The sequence below is a fragment of the Pan paniscus genome, chromosome 12, assembly GCF_029289425.2.
Source record: "Pan paniscus chromosome 12, NHGRI_mPanPan1-v2.0_pri, whole genome shotgun sequence".
Taxonomy (NCBI): Eukaryota; Metazoa; Chordata; class Mammalia; order Primates; family Hominidae; genus Pan; species Pan paniscus.
Genome location: NC_073261.2, coordinates 106,012,753 through 106,034,769, shown reverse-complemented (window position 1 = coordinate 106,034,769; position 22,017 = coordinate 106,012,753). Strand labels below are relative to the sequence as shown.

General features: G+C 47.9%; 1 protein-coding gene across 2 annotated transcripts in view; it reads right to left on the bottom strand.

The window, feature by feature from the left end:
* HS1BP3 (HCLS1 binding protein 3) overlaps positions 1–22,017 on the bottom strand; it is a 174,696-nt gene that overhangs the window by 17,949 nt on the left and 134,730 nt on the right. The window lies entirely within an intron of this gene.

The window sequence follows — 22,017 nt, the reverse complement described above, 5'->3', positions numbered from 1 at the left end:
AGTAATACTTACATTTCTCTGTACACACATAGAAAAAGGTCTAGAGGCCCGGTGCGGTGGCTCATGCCTGTAATCCCAGCACTTTGGGAGGCCAAGGCGGGTGGATCACCTGAGGTCAAGAGTTCGAGACCAGCCTGGCCAACATGGTGAAACCCCATCTCCACTAAAAATACAAAATTAGCTGGGCATGGTGGTGGGTGCCTGTAATTCCAGCTACTCAGGAGGCGGAGGCAGGAGAATCGCTTGAACCTGGGAGGCAGAGGTTGCAGTGAGCCGAGATTGCGCCATTGCACTCCAGCCTGGACAAAAAGAGCGAAACTCCATCTCAATTAAAAAAAAAAAGGAAAAAGAAAAAGGTCTAGAATGACTGAACACTAAATTATTTATGGTGATCTTTTCTGTAAGGAAGAGGAAGCAGGTTTGTTGCAAAATGGTCATTGCAGAATGGTACTTTCACTTTTTACTCAAAATTCTTCTGTATTGTTTGAAGTCTTTTTTTCTAAATACCACTAACATATATTTATGCATTCCATGGATTAAGTAAAAAGAAAAACACAAAAACCACAGCCTCAGAAATAGACACTCCACATCATAGCACAGATGCTTTTCCTTGGGGGTTTGAGATCTTAATCAAAGATGTTAAATGGATTCTTGGGTTTGTCAAATTGACTCTGACCTGCAGCTTTTGGTCCTGAGGGACAAAGTGAAATGAAACGAGCCTTTCCTCCCTAAGTTCAGCCTCGGCTGGCCCCAAATCACAGAGTTGAAAGAGGTCAAGTAAGGGATGAGGAAAGAAAGAATTGCTTTTCCTGAACCAGTGCAGGGCCAGGAGTGTAGCTGCCTCTGCAGGGAAGGTGATCCTACCATCATTTGGAGATGAGGAAATGGAGGTTCAGAAAATCAAGCAGCTTGTCCAAGGTCACAGGGCTGCTGAGAGACAGAGTCAAAGTTTGAAACCATATCTGTTGATCCCCAAAGTTTGGGCTCTTTTCTTGTGGATGGTGATGGCCTGGGTCATACTTCATAATAGTACTGCCCTCCTTGGAGGATCCAGCAGTGCCCTGCTTCTGTTAGGATTGCAAATGAGAACCCTCCGACCAGACTGAGCATTGGCCTGCCCCACTCCAGGGCCAAAGAGATTATCACCTTCTGGGGCTCTAGTCTGACCCTTGTTCCTCAGTTGAGGCCCCTCACAGCCTGAGGAATGAGGGCCCTGAAATTATGTCTCTCCTATAGCAGAGAAATAATAATACAATACTCATAGGTAAACTATAAAATAATAATAATAATAATAATGCAGAACAGTAATAATAGCTAATGTAGTACCAGGCATTGCTCTAAAAACTTTCTAAACATCCATCCATCTAATCGTTTAACTATTCTAGTACTAGTAACATTGCCCCCTTTAGATGAGAAAACTGATGCACAAAGCATTTAACTAACCGGCCCAAAGTCACACAGCTAGAAAGGGACAGAACCAAGATCCAAAATCCATTAATCTTCAGAGCCTGTGCATTTTTTTTTTTTTTTTTTTTTTTTTTTTTTTTTTGCTCTGCTGCCCAGGCTGGAGTGTAGTGGCACAATGTCAGTGACATGATCACAGCTCACTGCAGCCTCGACCTCCTGGGTTTGAACAATCCTCCCGCCTCAGCCTCCCGAGTAGCTGAGACTTCAGGTACATGCCACCATACCCAGCTAATTTTTGTATTTTTTGTAAATATGAGGTTTCACCATGTTGCCCAGGCTGGTCTCAAACTCCTGAGTGCAAGCAATCCACCAGCCTCGGCCTCCTGAAGTGCTGGTATTACAGGCACGAGCCACTGCACCTGGCCCAGTTTTTTGTTTTGTTTGTTTTCTGGCTACTTATCCCCAAGTTCTAAGAGCCTGTGCACTTGATTCCTGTCTAACTCCCCCAAAGCAAGTTAACACTTGTGGTACTTACCATGCGCTGGACATTGTTAAAAGTATTAGATTAGTGCAAAAATAATTGCGGTTTTTGACATTACTTTAAAATATATTAATATACTAAATATTAATTGTTCTGAGACAAATTTAAGAAGTAGAGGAGCTCCCTTATTACCTTTAAAAGTCTCCTTTTAAAGATAGGGAGTCTAAGCACAGAAAAGCCAAATCACTGTCTGAGGTCACACAGCGTTTACACAAATGGCAGAGGTAGAATTTGAACCCACACATACTGACTCTAGAGTTTATACTCATAAACATTTACTATATTAACAGACAGGCTCTGAGATTCCAATGCCCTCATTATACATTCCCTGTTTCTAGAGAAGAGCCCAGGAATTCCCAAGGGGCATTTTGGCATTCACTGGAGCAAGAACAACTGGTCATCCCTGATTCCTAGTCTTCTGTTGTCGAGGAGCTAGTCGTTGCCTGGTGACTCACTGTGCTGGGAGGGACAGACTAGACTTTACTGTCCAGCTAATGTCCATGGTGGCATGCCACCACCCTCCAGGTGTGGGGGGTGGCTGAGCTCCAGGATGAGTGAGTTCACTCTGGGTTTGGGGTGGGGCAGTGGTGTGGGGGCGCGGACGTTCAGGGGACAGACTACACGGAGCGCCTCTCCCACTTTCTACCTCATTAGGATGAAAAGACAAAAGCAATTCCAAGCAAATGTAGCAGAAGTTGTCCCCCTAGCTCTGCTCATGTCCTGGCAAAGAGTGCGGACCGAGCCTGCTGACTCATGGCACTCTAGCTCAGGTCTCCCACTAGAAGACAAAGCAGGGTCAGGGCACACAGTGTTGCCCTCAGGACACCATGAAACTCAAGGAAGCCTGGAGCGGTGGCTGGCTGAGGAGCAGGCTGCTGCTAGGCAGCTTTGTGCATTTAGTGACTTTGCTGGAAATGCATCAAATGCTTGGCAAAAGCACTTCCCTCCTCCAGTGACAGGCACTCACGTTTCAGAAGGCATCAAATTGCTCTGAAAGGTGACAATAGCACCTGTCAACTTCCACACATAGAACACTGTTTTCTACTGCAAGAATGTTTTTCTTGATCTTCTGGAACTGTATAGACTGCAGACCAAGCATCATCCATGTCCTGAAGCCCAGCTGGGTGGCAGATGGGACATGGGAGGGCAGGACAATGTCTGCAGAGGTGGTGGAGAGCATGGGGGAGCGGTGCCTTCTCAGCACTCCATTTGCCGGGTGGGGCAGGAGGGGAGGGTGAGGGTTCTGGGACATTCTTGAGCCACAGGCACAGCTGCGAAGGGCAGTAGCTGCAGAGCCCCCGCATGGGGCTGAGCGTGGCCTCTCCTTCCTTGGGCTGAGTGGACAACCTCCTGCTCCCTCAGCTATATTGCTGGCTGGGGTTGGCAGAGGCCAGGCACTCAGTCCTCACCCACAGCGAGGTGTGAGTAAGTGGAGAGGGGGAAGCTGGCTTCCAAGGTGAAGAACAATGGGGACGGAAGTGCAGAGGCGGCGTGGTGCCTGGTGCTTTCGGGGCACTGAAAAGAGGACATGTTTATTATTTTGATGCATTTGTGACTTAAGCTGAACTCCTTCCTATGGGCAATGCTGCTGAAATAGGGGATGTGTGTAGGGCAGCTGTGGCAAAAGTGAATGCTGAGGAAGTCGGGAAGGGCTTTGAGCTAGGTTGGGACAGGAGCAGGAGGAGAGTCCACCTGCAGGGTGGAGGAAAGCTGGATGGGTGTGCACACTGGGGGCTGACCAGTGGCCCGGGGAGGCCGTTATGGGCTGAACAAGGAACAGAGTGGAGAGAGTGGAGGGAATGGAGAGGGGGACGCAGCAGGAGCCCCAATGAATCTGAGAATCTAGGGTGTGCTGCTCCCCTCAGCCTGAGCTCAACAAAATGCTCCAGGCTTTCCCTTCCCCTGTTAGGAGCTTGGTGGACCCCCACATCTGGGTTATGCTCTATTGCAGTGACAAGAGGCCTAGTGGAAATGACTGTTGGGTGTAGAAATGGTGACGATACTTCCTACTGGATGCTCTGAAGATTGGGGAAGATGGAGCATCACCCGAGTGAGTCATTGCTGGGCCGTGATGCCAAGATGGGTCCTCCCCAACAGCTACTGCTCCTGGCGCTCCCCAGGTGCCCCCCAGAAGTCCTGTTGCAGGCCACCAGCCACAGCAGCTCTTGCGACTGCCACTGGTTTAGGTGCTGGAACCTCAAGGGCCAGAGCCCTTCTCTGTCCCCTTGTCCCATTTTCCCCAGGGTCCTACTATCTCTACATTTAGGCCTAGACCACTGCCATAGGGTACATGAGTGGATGCCAGAGAAGAGAAACCCCACTCATTCTTCCCTGACAGGTGACCCACTGTTCCCAAGGATAAATCCAGGGCATTTTTAATATACTTTCTTGCTAAGGTAGCAAAACACAAGTTAAATATCTTTAACAGCTGATTCTGATGGGCAGCCCTTTAGCAGGAAACCCAAAGATGGTGCCTGAGTGCAGTGGCTCACCAATGTTACCCTCCCAACTCCCATTAACGGAGCACTTACTGTGGGCCGGGAATGGTATTGGCACATCTAATTGTGTGTGTGTGTGTGTGTGTGTGTGTGTGTGTTATCAACTTGTTCTTTTTACAAATTGAGATGTAATTCAATACCATAAAACTCACCCTTTTAAAGTGTACAATTCTGTTTTTAAAATATATTCACACGGTTGTGCTATCACCAGCAGTAATTCCAGAACTTTCCCATCACTCCTAAAAAGAAACCCTGTACCCATGAGCAGTCACACCTCGCTCACTCCTCCCCCATTCCTGGAAATCGCTAATCTACTTTCCATCTCTATGGATTTGCCTATTCTGGATATTTCATATAAATAGTATCATACAGTATATGGTCTTTTGTTTTCCACATAATTAAAATTTAGTTCGCGTAATGTTTTCAAGGTTCTTCCACGTTATAGCATCTATCACTTCTTCATTCCTCTTTGTGGCTGGGTAATAGTCCATTGTATGGATATACACATTTTGTTTATCCATTCATCAATTGATGGAAATTTTGGGCTGTTTCTACTTTGGGGCAATTATCAATAATACCACTATGAACATTCTGTTTTTGTGTGAACATATGTTTTCAGGTCTGTGGTGTATATCCTTAGGAGTAAAATTGCTGCCTCACATAGTAACTTTACGGTTAACTTTTTAAATAACTGCCAAGCTGTTCTCGGTAGCCATGCACCATTTTACTTTTCAGCCAGCAATGCACCAAGGTTCTAATTTCTCTTTATCCTCACCAACATTTGTTATTTTTCTTTTTTTTAAATTACAGCCATCCTAGTAGGAGTGAAATGACATTTAATCTTTATAACTACCTTATGAATAAAATGCTATTATTATCCTCATATTACAGATAACAAAATAGAAGTGAAAAGAAATTAATTTGTCAGAGATCACACTTTTAACACATGTCAAATGCTAGACTTTAGGGAGGGGGTAGGGCCACATATTACTTCCCTCTGTCACTTAGGTATCACCCAGCCCACCTCCTGGAAGCACTAGCTGGGTCCAGGGATTCCTCCTCTGGTGCAGTTCAGATCTTGGGGACACTCACACATCTCCAGTATTTACCTTGGGAGGAGTGGCGGGGCATGGGGATCTGGGTTTGTCCATAGAGCACTTGCAAACTGGATGAGGCTGTAGGCCCTGCAGGATTTGCCAACATTCCCACTGGAAGTAGACAACACACTGAAGAGTGCCTGGCAACAGCTCCCAGCTTCCAGAAGCCAGCTAGGCTGCATCATTATTGCAGTTCGAGAAGCTCAGATACAAATAGAACCAGGTGCAGGGAGAGGTGGGTGTGCAAGAAGGCATACCAAGCAAACCAAATTTCCCAGCACTCCTGCCTACTGCCTTGTCCCTCAATAAAGTAGTTGGCGGCGGCGGTGGGGGGGGGGGGGGGCGCGTCTCTAGGGCTCTGGGGAACAGCTCAGCCTCCAGGACTGACATTTCCAAAGATCAGTACCCCCAGACTCCAGCAGAGTGCTTGACAAGGGCCTGGTAGACCAAACTGAGGGGAGGCTCAGCAAGGTCCTTCACCCTGGGGCCCACCTCTGTTCAGCGGCAGTCACCCCACATCTAGTCCAGGAAGTTTGCTACCCTAGAAATAGCTGTGATAGCCCATTGGAAGCCCATGTCCAGGGAGCCAGGGCAGGCAGGACCTCTCCTTGGATGATGAGGAGGAAGCAGAGCCGGAGATCCAGCACTGCCCTTGCCTTGCCTTTGCAAAGTCATGGCCTCTTGGGTGGACAGACATCCAGGACACAAATGGTTACCTGCAAAGTGGAAGGTGGTTTGTGTCAAGGGGCTGTGGACAGGCAGAGGGGCAGAGGTTTTGATTGAGGGTGGGAAGAAAAAGAGATAAGGAACGCTTTCTGGGGTAGGTATCATTGGAGATAGGCCTTGGAGGATGCGAAGGATTTTAACAGGTGAGAGTCGTGGCCACTCCGTTCCCTTTGCCTAGCACGGGCATCAGACAAAAGGGCACAGGTGAGCAGACCCCCAGGGGCAGGAAGGAATGGGGAGGCTACGAGTCCAAGAAGAACTGATGATGCATCATGTGATCTCGTCCTCTAGGAGACTGGAAACGGGACCCAGGGGAGATTTTAAATGGGGGAGTAACAGATTTGTATTTAAAATCCCGCTGATTGCAGCAAAGAGACTGGATTGGATTGGAAGTGGGGAAAGTGAAAACAAAAGGCAATTAAAATGGTGCAGGGAGAAATGATGACTTGAACTAAAGGAGTGGGAATAAAAGAGTAAAGGAGAGAAATGTGAGAACACTGGGGAAGGGGGTAGAATTCATAGAATTTTGTGATTTGTGGGAAGATCGAGACCATCCTGTTAATATGGTGAAACCCTGTCTCTACTGAAAATACAAAAAAATGGCCTGGTGTGGTGGTGCGTGCCTGTAGTCCCAGCCACTTGAGAGGCTGAGGCAGAAGAATTGCTTGAACCCGGGAGGCTGAGGTTGCAGTGAGCCGAGATTACACCACTGCACTCCAGCCTGGGTGACAGAGTGAGACCCAGGCTCTATCAAAAAAAAAAAGAAAAGAAAGAATTTTGTGATTTATCTTTATTAGTAGGCATGTGTGCATGCAATTGGGTGTGTCCAAGAAGGGAGTCAGAGAGGAGGCTGAAAGACCCTGAGGGAATTGCCAGTATTCCCTAGGGATGGAAAGCTATGACCACAAATAAGAAAGCTGGAGGTGAGGTGGGGGCTGGATTAAAGGGAGATGGAATTCAGACAGGGATCTGCTGAGTTTGAGGTGCTTCTTTGCTGGCCTTGGGCAGCGAGATACACTTACCTGCTATGAGAGATGGATTTGGTTATCACTGCCCAGGAGGAATCCCTGGTACTGCAGTGTGGATGGGGTCTCCAGCTTCTAGGCATGGACATGTTTGGAAAGGTGAGAAAACGTGAGAAAACAACAGTGGGCCCAGGGGACCGGTGCTCAGCATACCAAGGTCCTGCACCGGCACCGGTCTCTGAGTTCCCTCAATTTTTATTGGTTATTATCTTCATTATTTCAGCAAAAAGGAATGTAGTAGGAGGGCAGGGTGATAATAAGGAGAAGGTCAGCAACAAACATGTGAGCAGTAGAATCTACGTCATAATTAAGTTCAAGGGAAGGTACTATGACTGGACATGCACGTAAGCCAGATTGATGTTTCTCTCCACCCAGACATCTCAGCGGAGTAAAGAATACCAAGGCAGCATTGCTGCAAACATGTCTCGCCTCCCACCATAGGGCGGTTTTTCTCCTATCTCAGAATTAAACAAATGTACAGTCAGGTTTTATACCGAGACATTCAGTTCCCAGGGGCAGGGAGGAGACAGTGGCCTTCCTCTATCTCAACTGCAAGAGGCTTTCCTCTTTTACTAATCCACCTCAGCACAGACCATTTACGGGTGTCGGGCTGGGGGATGGTCAGGTCTTTCTCATCCTACGAGGCCATATTTCAGACTATCACATGGGGAGAAACCTTGGACAATACCCCGCTTTCAAGGGCAGAGGTCCCTGTGGCTTTCCGCAGTGCATTGTGCCCCTGGTTTATTGAGACTAGAGAATGGCAATGACTTTTACCAAGTATACTGCTTGTAAACATTTTGTTAACAAGGCACGTCCTGCACAGCCCTAGATCCCTTAAACCTTGATTTCATACAACATATGTTTTTGTGAGCTCCAGATTGGGTCAAAGTGGTTGGGTCAAACTGGCTGGGGCAAAGCTACAAATTAACAACATCTCAGCAAAACAATTGTTCAAAGTACAGGTCTTTTTTAAAATGGAGTCTTTTATGTCTTTCCTTTCTACATAGACACAGTAACAGTCTGATCTCTCTTTCTTTTCCCTACAATGATCATGAGTCACACATCCACATCTGTTGTTACAACATTCTATCAGATTCCAGATCACCCTCCTTCCATCACGTCACAAGCTGTAAGACTCGACTTGCATGAGCAATCTCCTGGGCTTTTTGAGGGTTAAGTATTATGTTTATTGCAGCACCTATGCTTTTCTATTTTTTATTTTATTTTATTTTATTTTCGAGTCAGAGTCTTGCTCTGTTGCCCAGGCTGGAGTGCAGTGGTGCCATCTCAGCTCACTGCAAGCCCTGCCTCCCGGGTTCACACCATTCTCCTGCCTCAGTCTCCCAAGTAGCTGGGACTACAGGTGACTGCCACAACGCCCGACTAATTTTTCATTTTTTCGTATTTTTTAGTAGAGACAGAGTTTCACCATGTTAGCCAGGATGGTGTCGATCTCCTGACCTCGTGATCCTCCCGCCTCAGCCTCCCAAAGTGCTGGGATTATAGGCGTGAGCCACCACGCCCGGCCGCAGCACTTATGCTTTTCTTAACCACTTAACATGTGTAAAACTGCACTGCCTCTTTTATTAGCACTGCTCTCTCTTTTTCAAATGTGTCACTGATAAAGTTTTCAAGCGTTGTTCCCCTAACTCCATTTTCCCATAAGCCTCATGGTTCCTATTGTGCCATTTTGCAAAGTGCAAGGATTTTTAGGAACACACATGTTGTGTTATAGCAGAACTGATGGTACTCCCTTTTCCTTGATTTGTCTTATAAAGGTTTTGTTATTGGAATTACAGCTTGTTTGTTAGAATTGAGATTCAAAAGTATACTGTGATTAGTTGCTATATCTCTTAAATATTCCTCTCTCTCTTTCTCTGTCTCTCTCTCTCTGGTATATAAATATTTAAAGACACTAAGTGGTATGTCCTGTAGGGTTTCTTAGAGTCTAGATTTTGATTATTGTCTCCCATGGTGTCCTTTAACCATGCTATTCCCTGCATTTCTTTTAAACCGGTACGTAGTAAGATTAGAGACTTGATCAGACTCAGGTTCTATGTTTATGACAAGACTGCATTATAGGTGGTGCTCAGATGGTACATAACACCTGCCTGTCCCTCTTTTCATGGAGTTAACATTACTGTTGATTCTTATCTTTATTATTTCATTTATTAGGGGGTGCAAAATGGTGACATGCTAGTTCTACCATTCCTTCTTCATTTATTAGTCGGAATAGTTCTAAAATGAATTTTTTTCTTATTTATGATCTGAATATCTTGAGGTCCACTTCATACAGGAGAGGCAGAATAAATGCTTGTTTCCCATTATTTTTCAGTTTTTCAAGTAATGAGTTAGTTTTCTTGAATCTTCCAAAAGTGACCAATAAAGTTTTGTTTCGTTCAATATCATTATAAACTCATGAATTTAAGTATGTTTGATGCACTTTAATCCATTGTGGTTCTTTTTCTTTTTCTTTTCTTTCTTTTTTTTTTTTTGGTGAGACAGAGTTTCATTCTTGTTGCCCAGGCTGGAATGCAATGGCGCAATCTTGGCTCACTACAACCTTTGCCTCCTGGGTTCAAGTGATTCTCCTGCCTCGGCCTCCCAAGTAGCTGAGATTATAGGTGCCCGCCCACCTATAATGCCCGGCTAAGTTTTGTATTTTCGTAGAGACGGGGTTTCACCATCTGGTCTCTACTAAAGAGACAAGGCTGGTGTTTGGAAAGACCATTACAGGCTGGCCTCAAACTCCTGACCTCAGGTGATCCACCCACCTCGGCCTCCCAAAGTGCTGGGGTTACGGGCGAGAGCCACCACGCCCGGCCCATTGTGGCTATTTTTATATTTATCCTCAAATTGCCCCATTTTTAGCTGGTGGAAGCTTATTGAAATTAGCTCTTCAGTCCTTCTGACATTATCCCAGTAGTCTTCAGCTTTAGTATAACAAGAAGCTTTAGGCTCTTGTACATTTCCTTCCTTGGACTTGGACTCAGTCATTTCTCCAAGGAGTCCTGGTTCCTGTCACTGGGAAATGCTATTTAGAGACCACAATCTAGGTGTCTTAGCTCAGGATGCCATAACAAAATACCACACCAGGTGACTTAAACCACAGAAATTTACTTCTTCTAGTTCTAGAGTCTGGGAAGTTCAAGAGCAAAGTACCAGCAGGGTAGGTTTCATTCTGAGGCTTCTTCTCTTGGTTTGTGGGTGGCTGCCGTCTCACTGTGTGTTCATATGACCTCTTCTTTGTGGACAGAGAGAATGAGCCCTTTGGTGTCTCTTCTTATAAGGTCACTAATCCCTTTATGAGGGCTCTGCCTTCATGACCTCATCTAACCCAAAGTAATTACCCCCCAAAGGCCCCATCTCCAAATACAATCACGTTAGGGGCCAGGGCTTCAACATATGAATTTTAGGGGGGCCCAAACCTTTAGACCAGAACATTAGGTATATTTACATCTCTCCTTTCTTAGCTAGACAGTAGCACCATATAAACATTCTGTGTCTGGCTTTTTTCACGTAACCATGAATCAGCAGATTACTCACTAGCAGTAAATAAAGGTGGTCCTATCCCTAGTTACAGCTGCATAATACTCCAGTTCGTAGATGTGCATTCAGCTAGTCCCTTATTGATGAATAACTGAGTTGATGCTTGTCCTTCCCTATTACAAATTATCCTGCAATGGATAGTGTTATACATGTGTCTTTTTGTTTGTTTTATTTTGTTTTGAGATGGAGTCTCACTCTGTCACCCAGGCTGGAGTGCAATGGTGCAATCTCAGCTCACTGTAACCTCCACCTCCTGGGTTCAAGTGGTTCTCCTGCCTCAGCCTCCTGAGTAGCTGGGATTACAGGCACCTGCCACCGCACCTGGCTAATTTTTGTGTTTTTAGTAGAGATGGGGTTTCACCATGTTGTCCAGGCTGGTCATGAACTCCTGACCTCAGGTGATCTACCCACCTAGGCCTCCCAAAGTGCTGGGATTACGGCGTGAGCCACTGCGCCCAGCCCATGTGTCTTTCTGTATCTTTGCCAGTCAGTGTACCTTTGGAATAGATTCCTAAAAATGGAATTGTTGGGACAAAAGATAATGCATATGCGATTTTCCTGGATATTATCTTTCATGGGGTTGTGACATTTTTCATTATTACCAGCCACATATAAAGATACTGTAGCCTGTTCAAAAGTGTGTGATGTCAAACCTTTAGATTTTGGCTAATGTCTTTATAGGTGAAAAATAGTATTTCAGGGTAGTTTCAGTGAGCATCTCTCCTGTTACGGGTAAGTTGAAGTAGGTTTTTATATGTTTAAGGCCATTTTTGCCCATTTTTTAAGTGGGATTGTTTGTTCTTCTCTAATTTTTAGAAGCTCCTATTCATTAGGGATATTAACCTTTGTCTTTTATATGTTCCATACATCTTTCCTACTTTTTAATTTATTTTTAAATACTATTTATGGTAGTTTTTATTATATGAAAGTTAAAACAACTTTTTTTTGTAAAGTGTATGGCTTCATAACTTAGACTGCAAAGATGCCTTCAGGGGGCCTGAGTCCCATCGTTTTTGCAGGGTTTTGAGTGTCAACAGATATATGCATTTTTCTGGACAGTCTTTTTTTTTTTTTTAATTTGAGTCTTATCACTTAAGAGATTATGTTTAGATTCTCAAAATCTAAGTGCCTTGCTCCTAAGCTTTGGCAGGCACCTGATCCCTGCCATTTCAGACCTCAGTTTCTCCACTGAACAGCAAGGCCTGGGCAGAGTGCTCTTTAAGCCCCTCTCAGCCCTGACTTGGGTTTAATCCAGAGTCAGGACCTGCCTAGGTCTTCCCTGCAACAACCACCCTGCCAAATCTAACTCTTCTCCGGTGCTGCCCTCACTGGCTAAATTTAGGATAAATTTTCACCGATTATCGCCCAGAACAGGGGTGGATGAATCTGGAGCTTTTGCATTGGGAAAAGTCTCCTTGGGTTATCCAAGAACATTGCCAGGCATTCAAAGTCAACCAGGGGCCTAATAAATGAAGGCATACCCAAATTACTGCCCCAGAATGGAGAGGATTTGGGCTCAGGAATAAAATAGCCAGCAGGGGTTAATGAATAATTAGACATTAATTGTTTGTGGGTAGAAACTAATTAAACTTCACTTGGATGGGAGAAGGGCCAAGCTGCCTGTGTTATGCCTCAGAGCAGCTGGAATGAGCTGTTCTTGCTCCAGGACCAACCTTACCAGCACCAGGGGGAGTAGCAGCGATGACTAATTAAGAGTTTTTTAAAAGTCTCTACAATGTAGCTGAGTCCCCAAATCCAAAGTCCCAGTAGACAGAGCAATCCACAAATGCTTGAATTGCCCTTCCGTTTGCCCTTCACTTAGGGCTGCTTTGGTGGCTGTCTAGGGAGAAGCAGGTCTGGGATTCCAGGATCACAGTGAGGGATCAGGCTGTTTAGACATAAGCCGTTGTTGAGAGTCCCCAGAGTCCAAACCCAACAGGCCTTTGGCATTCCCTGCAGAGCACACGGAGCTGGGAGTCCCCCGGTGATGGAAGGCCTCTTCTGGAACCCGAGCCTCTGGCATAGTTAGCTACTAGTGGGTTTGGGGTCTGGGCTGAGGCTACCTGGGGCCAAGTTGACCACTTAGATGCTCTTCTTAGTGCTCAGTGGGGAGTAGGCATTCGAGAAGAAAATGGGGACTATTGTCCAGCCGGGGATGTGGGGCAGGGCACAGAGTGGCCACCCAGCAGAGGTTCGTGGATGAATGTGAGGTGGGGTTGTGTTGTGCGTGGAGGCGCTCCACTGGTCTAGGGGTAGGCAAAGAGCCCTTAGACTCGACAACAAAAGCGAAACATTGATAAAGTGAACCTCGTCACAATGAAAACTGTGACAGACCTTGTTAAAATGGTGAAAAGACAAACTGCAAACTGGGAGAAAATGTTTGCAAGCCACTTGTCCAACAAAGGACTACTATCTAGAATATAGAAAGAACTCTTAAAATTCAACAGGTAAAAAACCCCCAAACAGTCCAATTAGAAAATGGGTAAAAAACATTTGAGACAAGAGGATATGGAGATGGAAAATAAGCACATGAAAAGACGTCCGTCATCATTAGCCGTCCGGGAAATGTAAATCAAAACCACAGAGGTATCACCACAGGCCCATCAGAATGGCTCAAATGACACACAGTGATAATATAGTCACAGGACTAGAAAACCACAGCTGTCGTGAAGTCAAGACTGAAAGGATCCAGTCCAGAGAGTAGACTCTTTCCCGTCCATAGGGGCCTGTCTGGATGGCCTTGGCCACCCGTTGTGGCCTCCAGCAACTCCACCACCCACAGTGTGGAGCTGGCCAGGATCAGGCTGCCCTCAATCCAGTTACAGAGCCAAGCTCCCTGCTCTGCCTCTCTGGACAACTGAGGATAAGCTGCTACTAAATCAGTTTATTTTGAACTTCCAGTCTGGTGACCTAGTCCAGGGTTTTATGGAAGCTGAGAGATTGCTTGCTTTTGTCTCAGTTTCCATTTATGCTATTTATGAAACAAATCATACAATTTTAAACAGACAGATAAAAGTTTTAAACTAATTTATCTTTTAAACTATTTTCAATTCAGTAAAATAACAGCAACTATTTATAGGCTAATCTCTGTGCCAGACTCCATGCTAAGCACTTTATATGCATTACCTAACTGAATTTTTACAACACCCTTGTGAGTGTTAGATTTTTCCCTTTTTACAGATGGAGAAATGGGTTCAGAGAGGTTAAGTAACTTGCCTGAGGTCACACAGCTAGTAAGTTGCAAAACAAAGATATGAATCCAGCCACACCTTACTCCAAAGCCTCTACACCCTAGTGCCTCTCAAAAAATGATGGAGTTTGTGAAGTTGGGTGGTTCCCACCTGGAACTCCCAAATGTCACTGTTACTAACTCAGGATGGTCTTATTGCTAGAATAAGCAACCCCATATCTCAGTGGTTAACACATTATTCCGTTGGTCGGAACTTAATTGCATGGACCCCATCTAACTGTGGAGGACGGTGGGAAACATTGTCCCACTGTGTGCCCAGGAAATAAGGATTGGTTAACAAGGCTGGGCGTGGTGGCTCACGCCTGTAATCCCAGCACTCTGGGAGGCCGAGGCTGGTAGATCACCTGAGGTCAGGAGTTTGAGACCACCCTGGCCAAAACAGTGAAACACTGTCTCTACTAAAAGTACAACAACAACATCAACAAAATTAGCTGGGTGTGGTGGCACACACCTGTAATCCCAGCTACTCAGGAGGCTAATGCAGGAGAATCGCTTGAACCTGGGAGGCAGAGGTTAGAGTGAGCTGAGATTGTGCCACTGCACTCCAGCCTGAGTGACAGAACAAGACTCCGTCTCAAAAAGAAAAAAAAAACAAAAACAGAATTGGTTAACAAATGACAATGTCTCAGCCAAGTTCACCTCCAGTGATTTTTTGTTTGTTTGTTTTGGTTTTGAGATGGAGTCTCACTCTGTCACCAGGCTGGAGTACAGCAGTGCTCACTTGGCTCACTGCAACCTCCGCCTCCTGGGTTCAAGCGATTCTCCTGCCTCAGCTTCACGAATAGCTGAGACTACACGGGCGCAACCATGCCCAGTTAATTTTTGTATTTTTATTTTTAAAATACAAAATATTTTTATTTTGTATTTTTAGTAGAGATGGGGTTTCACCATGTTGGCCAGGATGGTCTCGATCTATTGACCTCGTGATCCGCCTGCCTCGGCCTCCCAAGGTGTTGGGATTATAGGTGTGAGCCACCACGCCCGGCCCACCTCCAGTGATTTTTTACATAAACTCCTTCCCAAAGTCAAGGTTAGCATGGTCTGATCAAGGCGTAAACCAGCCAATCTTTGTGCAATGCCATGAACAGAAAAACCATTTTCTCTTCTTAGTAGGGCCAAGGGCAAGGCACCATGCTCTCTGATGATATTTAGATAATAAATTTTGAGTCCCCTTTGTCCTCTGAATCCTTTCTTGTCCTTATGCAGAGAAGCTTTTGCTGGCCAGGCTGGGCTGGAGGCTGGCCAGGGGCATGAGAGAAGCCTCTTCCCACCTGGGAGCTGCACCATGCAGACCCAAACATCTTCCTGATGGAGCCACTCCCCCTTACCCACTGGCATAGTGCCTTTGAGCTCCTTGCTTGACTTTGCCAGACCAAGCAGGTGGCATTGCCCTGACCTCACAGACCAGAAAGGATCATGTGAGAGTGGTCTGGAGTAGCTGGGCAGTGTCCTGGGCCTCACCAGGCACCCACCATGCCCTCCGCACCAGGCCCCGCCTGGAGCCTGACCCCAGGCCAAGAACACTCATGAGGACACACTGAGCAAAGGCCTCCCACAGCGTAGACAGAGGTTCGGTGAGTCTTTACTGCTGCCTCTCCTGCCTTCGCCTCTCTGACCCGCCAAGTCAGCCCATGGCATAGACAACTCAAACGCACAGAGACAGCAGGAATTTGCACTAATTCAGTTAAGCACTTAGCCTATCAAGTGGCAGCAAATGCCTGGACTAAATCCCTCTGTGGAATGGAGCAGGACTGCTGCCCTCAGGTCCCCGTCGTTGGTCTTTGCAAGCTGGGAGGAGCCTGCCCACTATCATACCTGCCCCAGTGCAAGGTTGTATATTAGAAATGATGATCTGTCTTGGAGGATTATATATTTTATTGGGCATGTTGTGGGCAGGGCTGGCCCCGCCGTGGACTCTTTGTGACTGTGGGCACGTCCTTTCTGAGCTTCAGGTCTCAGTTTCCTCACCTGTCAAACGAGAATGAATCATGTATGGTCTTTCTGCCTTGAAAGTTTGTTGTGGGATAATCTGGGGGAGGAGAAATTTTGAAAAGAAGCCAACACATCCAGGCAGAAGGCTCCCAGCCATAGTCATGCTTGTGGCAGACTATAGGACAGATGAGCCAACCTTCATTCCCATCGTTTCCCCTCCCACACCCTGCTCTCAGGGCTGGAGAGGCAGCAGTCTCACTTTCTTAGCCTCTTGTGTAGTGCAGGTGGGGGTGGCCACGTGGCACGGCTGCGGCCAATGAGAGGTAACAGAGAGTGAGCTGGCGGCTCCTGGGAGGACTTAGCTCTTCTCATTAAAAAAAAAAAGGGAAAGCCCGGGCGAGGTGGCTCACATCTATAATCCCAGCAATTTGGGAGGCTAGTCAGGAGGGCTGCTTGAGCCCAGGGGTTGGTTTGAGATCAGCCTGGGCAACATGGTGAAACCGTGTCTCTATTTTAAAAATACGAAAATTAGCCGAGCGTGCTAGCACACGCCTGTAGTCTTAGCTACTTGGCTACTCGGAAAGTTGAGGCGGGAGGATCCCTTGAGCCTGGGAGGTTGAGGCTGCAGTGAGCTGTGATGGGGCCACTGCACTCCAGCCTGGGTGACAGAGCGACACCCTGTCTCAAAAAACAAACAAACAAACAAAAACTGAAAAAGAGCAAAGGGGGCTAACCTGGCTCTTGTCCCTTCCTGCCATTTCCTGCCTGGAATTCTGAAGATGTGCCAGGAGCTGAGGTGGCATCTTGGCCCCACCCTGATCCAGTACGACCTTATCTTAATTACATCTACAAGGACTCTATTTCAAAGAAGGCTCTGTTCTGAGGTTCTGGGTAGATGTGAATTTGGGTGGGGGAGGGGGATGCTATTTAACCCACTACATGCCTCATTCCAAAGAAGGCCATGTTCTGACCTAATTACCTCTGCAAAGACCCTTTTCCAAAGAAGGCCTTGTTCTGAGGTTCTGGGTAGATGTGAATCTGGGTAGGGGGGATGCTATTTAACCCACGATATGCCTCATTCCCCAAATCTAATCCATCAGCAAGTTCTGTTAACCTTACCTCCTAAATACGCTCCAGACCTGGTCACTTCTCACCACATCAATTCAACCATCCCACGCCGAAGTCCTGTCACTGTTCACCCCACTCACCAGCCTCCACCAGCCTCCTAAAGGGCCTCTCTGTTTTGATTCTGCACCCCCATACAACCCCCCTCAACTCCCCTCCATGTTCATGTTCCATTCAGCCTCCAGAGTTAGCTTACTAAAAAGATTAATTCCCATTGAACAATCCTCCTGAATGAAACCTGCCAGTGGCTTCTCATTGCTTTTAAAACAAAATGCAAAATCTTTTCATGGCTAGTAGGCCTACCCCGCTCCCTTTCTGACCTCTCACCTCTGACCTTATCTCCTCCTGTTCTCCCCGGTTCCCTTCTGCTCCTCAGTCCTGCCAAGCTTCTTAGTGTCTTGGGGTCTTTGCACTTGCTATTCTCTGTGCCCCAGATCTGTATGCAGTGGGGGCCTACGTCTCATTTAGGCTACCTCTCAAAGGTCATCTCTTAAGAGGGGTCTGCTTTGATTACCCAGGTCGGAAGCACCCTCCAAACCTGCCCCCCAGTCCCTCTCTACCGTGTCACCCTGCTTAGTTTTCCTCACACTGCTGCCTGCTGCCTGATCTGTCTGACGGTGTTCATTTCTCTGTAGACTTGGCTCTGACAACTCCCACCGAGTGACAGTTGCACAGGGGACACCTGCCTGTCTTGTTCACTGCTGTGTCCCTAGTCCCTGGAACAGGGCCTGGCACATCGTAGGTGCTTTAGGTTAGGTTGTTTCATGAATGAGTAAGTGGGTAGAGTTATGGGGCACAGGGGAGAGTCTACAGGGCTGGGGCGCACGTTCTAAATCGGGCAAGAGCTCCTTAGCCCACCGCCTGTGGATGCAGGAGGGAGGGCCGGTGAACCGCCCTCCCCATTGCTGTGTCTTTCTGCCTCTCACTTTCTCTCAGGCCCCATGTCCACAGTCTGTTCTGCCTTTTTAAGAACAATGAGTCAATAGGCCCAACTTGCTGTGCAGGGAATTACGTTCAGCTGGTGTAATTTCCCCCTTACCTAGAGAGAAAGGCCAGCGTGAGGGTGCAACCGTGAGGACTGTTCAGTTGCATGGGAGAGGAGAGGGGCACATGGGGAAGAAGAACCAGGGTGGCTGGGAGTGGACAGGATGCCCCCAGTTTCCAGCCCCTGCCTCTGGGGCATGTGTGTGAGGCTCAGCTGGCAGCCACCACAGGCATGGCGGATGCATGGCTATGTCCTGTGTGGCTCACTTACCAGGAGCAAGCTGTCTACCCAGGAATGGCCTCTCCCCTCCACCCCGAGTGGTCAGAGCCGGCCTCTCACTGAGCCCCCAAAGCTGACAGGGTCCCCTGGATCATCAGGCCTTGACTACTCAACCCAGAGACTGCTACCCCAAAGTGGGGCTTCTGGGCCCTACGGCCCCCCTCACCACCCCAACTCCGCCATGACGGGAGCTGCCATTAGAGATTTGCAGCTCTATCCCCTCAGGGCTCCCGTTCTTCTACCACAGCCACCAGGAGCCACGCTGAAAGCCATCATGTCCCGAGGGTGACCTGGGCTGCATGCTCTGCCTGGACCTTCCCAAAGGCATAAGCCTCAGAGCTGAACAAACATGGAATCAAGATCCGAAATGTGGCTGGGCGCGGTGGCTCACGCCTGTAATCCCAGCACGTTCGGAGGCTGAGGCGGGCGGATCACCTGAGGGCAGGAGTTTGAGACCAGCCTGACCAACATGGTGAGACCCTGTCTCTACTAAAAGTGCAAAAATTAGCTGGATGTGGTGGTGCGCACCTGTAATCCCAGCTACTCGGGAGGGTGAGGCACAAGAATCCCTTGAACCCGGCACGTGGAGGTTGCAGTGAGCCGAGATTGCACCACTGCACTCCGGCCTGGGTGACAGAGGGTGACTCCACCTCAAAAAAAAAAAAAAAAAAAAAAGAAAGATCTGAAATGTAAATGCCACCGTTTTATCAGATTAAGCATCATCCCATCCTATTGAGGGTCTTTTTTTCTTCACACAATTTCCTCCCCCTTTCCCCAAACAACACTATGTTGGTTTCTGTTTCTCCTGCACTTGGCCTCCTTCCCTCCCCACCACTCCCACCCTGCTGTCTGTGCTGCCTCGACAGCTTCCCAGTGGGTCTCCCAGGGTCACGCGGCCCCCTCCACTCTGCATTCCTCATTGCCTGCCTTGGAGTGATCTTTCTTCCACACATCTCACCAACCCTCACTCAAAACCCTTTTGTGGGCTGGGCGCAGTGGCTCACGCCTATAATCCCAGCACTTTGGGAGACCGAGGCGGGTGGATCACTTGAGGTCAGGAGTTCAAGACCAGCCTGACCAACATGGTGAAACCCTGTCTCTACTAAAAATACAAAAATTAGCCTGGCATATTGGCGGGTGCCTGTAATCCCAGCTACTGAGGAGGCTAAGGCAGGAGAATTGCTTGAACCCGGGAGGTGGAGGTTGCAGTGAGCTGAGATCGCTCCACTGCACTCCAGTCTGGGTGACAGAGCAAGACTCCATCTCAAAACAAACAAACAACAACAAAAAAAACCTTTTTGTGGCTCCCACTTACCTGCTGAAAAAGTTCAGACCCGTTAGCTGAGAACTCAAGGTTCTCTATAATCTCCCCCATTTATCCGTCCGTCCTCATTGTTGTCTCCCAGTTCCCCGTGCCCCAGCCACAGCAGACTTTTCATGCTCTCCAACGCCTGGGGACATTGCCAGCCTCAGGACCCTTTGCCCATACCATCCCTTCTACCTGCTGTGACTGTGTTGTGGCTTGAACTGTGTTCCCCTCAAAAGACCTGTTGGGATCCTAATCCCTGGTACCTGTGACAGTGACTTTATTTGCAAATAGAGTTTTTGCAGATATAATCAAGTTAAAATGAGGTTGTACCAGTTGGGGTGGGCCCTAAATTTAATGACTAATGACCTATAAGACAGCCATGTAAAGACACAGGGACCCAGAGACGCACAGGGAGAAGGCCATGTGAAAACAGAGGCTGAGGCTGGGGTGATGCCCTCAAGCCAAGGACACCAAGGGCTGCCAGAAAGCTCCAGAAGAAGGAGAGGGACATGAAGCGGGTGCTCCCCCAGGCCCTCCAGAAAGGACTGGCCTGGATGACACATTGCCTTTGGACTTCTGACTGTGAGGTGGCACCTTTCTGTTGCTGCAAGCCACCAAGTTTGTGGTGGTTTGTTGTGGCAGCCACAGGACACAGGCAGCCTGGCACCTGGATGCCACCCACAAACGCGTCGCCTGAACACAGCCTGCCCTTCCTCTGCATCCAGTCCCTTTCCACCTCCTCCCTGACACCTTGCTTCGTGTTTCCTGAGAGCTGTGTGCTCCTGCTGAGGTACTTCTCTCTGACACCTGTTTTCTAGCTCTCCATGTAGCCGTCTGGCCCCACCGCTGGAAGCCCCTTCAGGTCTGAGTTCCCTGGGGCTGGTTTGGTTTTCTCTATAGTCAAGCTTGAGGTGGGTGATCAGGACAGCCCCCAGCCAACCCAAGGACGGTGACTGCTCCATCAGGAAGCACCACCTATTCCATTAGCAAATATATATCGAGCACCCAGTGTGCACGAGGCATGCTTCTAGGTCCTGTAAACAGAGCCGTGAACACACTGGGGGCCTCACAGAGCACATGCTCCAGGGGGAAAGATGGTCTACACCTATCACATGGCACTGCCAAAAAGGACTCAAGAAGAGCAGTTCAAGGGCACAGATAGTCCTGTTGGGGGAGCATTCCTATTAGGAGGAAAAAAAACTCATTACACAGACCTCCCCATAGATGATGGCCCAATTGGGGTCAATCTGGGGACAGAAGACAGCATGAGTCAGCCACACTTCAGCCATCTGAAAAATTCTCTGTGCTCCCCTGTTGCAGACAGAGAAACTGAGGCAGGGGAGTGCTGCAGTTTTTTTCAGGGTATCTCAGCCAGGCAGGGGCTAGGACTGGGAGTCAAATTGGAAGCCCCTCCCGCTTCTGACTTCATCCCTCTGGTTTCCTGTCGAGCCCTCTGGAATGCATGTTTCCCTGCAGTGACGCATCGTCAGGGAAGGCAGGCGCTGGGGCCGTGCCCTGACTGAGTGTGAGGTAAGGGCTCTGTATTAGTCAGTTTTCACACTACTGATAAAGCCCAAGACTGGGTAATTTATATACAAAAAGAGGTTTAATGGACTCACAGGTGTACGTGGCTGGGGAGGTCTCACAATCATGGCAGAAGGCGAAAGGCATGTCTCACATGGCAGCAGACAAGAGAAGAGAATGAGAGCCAAGTGAAAGGGGAAACTCCTTATAAAACCATCAGATCTTGAGAGACTTATTCACTACCATGAGAACAGTATGGGGGAAACTGCATGTTTTCAGCTGTCTCTCACCGGGTAACTTCCACAACACGTAGGGACTATGGAAGCTACAATTCAAGATGAGATTTGGGTGGGGACACAGCCAAACCATAGCAGACTCCTTTCTGCTGTTCCCCTCCCTGGTCATGTGACTCACACGCCCTGCAGTGAATCCTAACAGCAGCATGAGAGCACAGCAGCCAGAATCCCCCCGGGTCGGACACCCTGTGATGGCAAGGTCAAGGGGTCACCCGACAGTCAGAGAGGAAAAGAGCAGGTGAGTGTCTCAGATGCACACACACCCAGCCACCTGTTGGGAGTGGACGTGAGCAGGGTTGGGCGGGAGAGGTAGTGTGTGAAGGTGTCCCCAAGTATCCTCTGCCTGGAGCCAGGCAAGAAAGGTAAGAAGTCACGTGTCTTCCAAGAGGGGCACCAGATGGAGGCCTTTCCTGTTTGAAATTGACTGGGTTTTAGGCGGCTCTGGAGCTTCTTCTTTGCTCAGCTGATGGC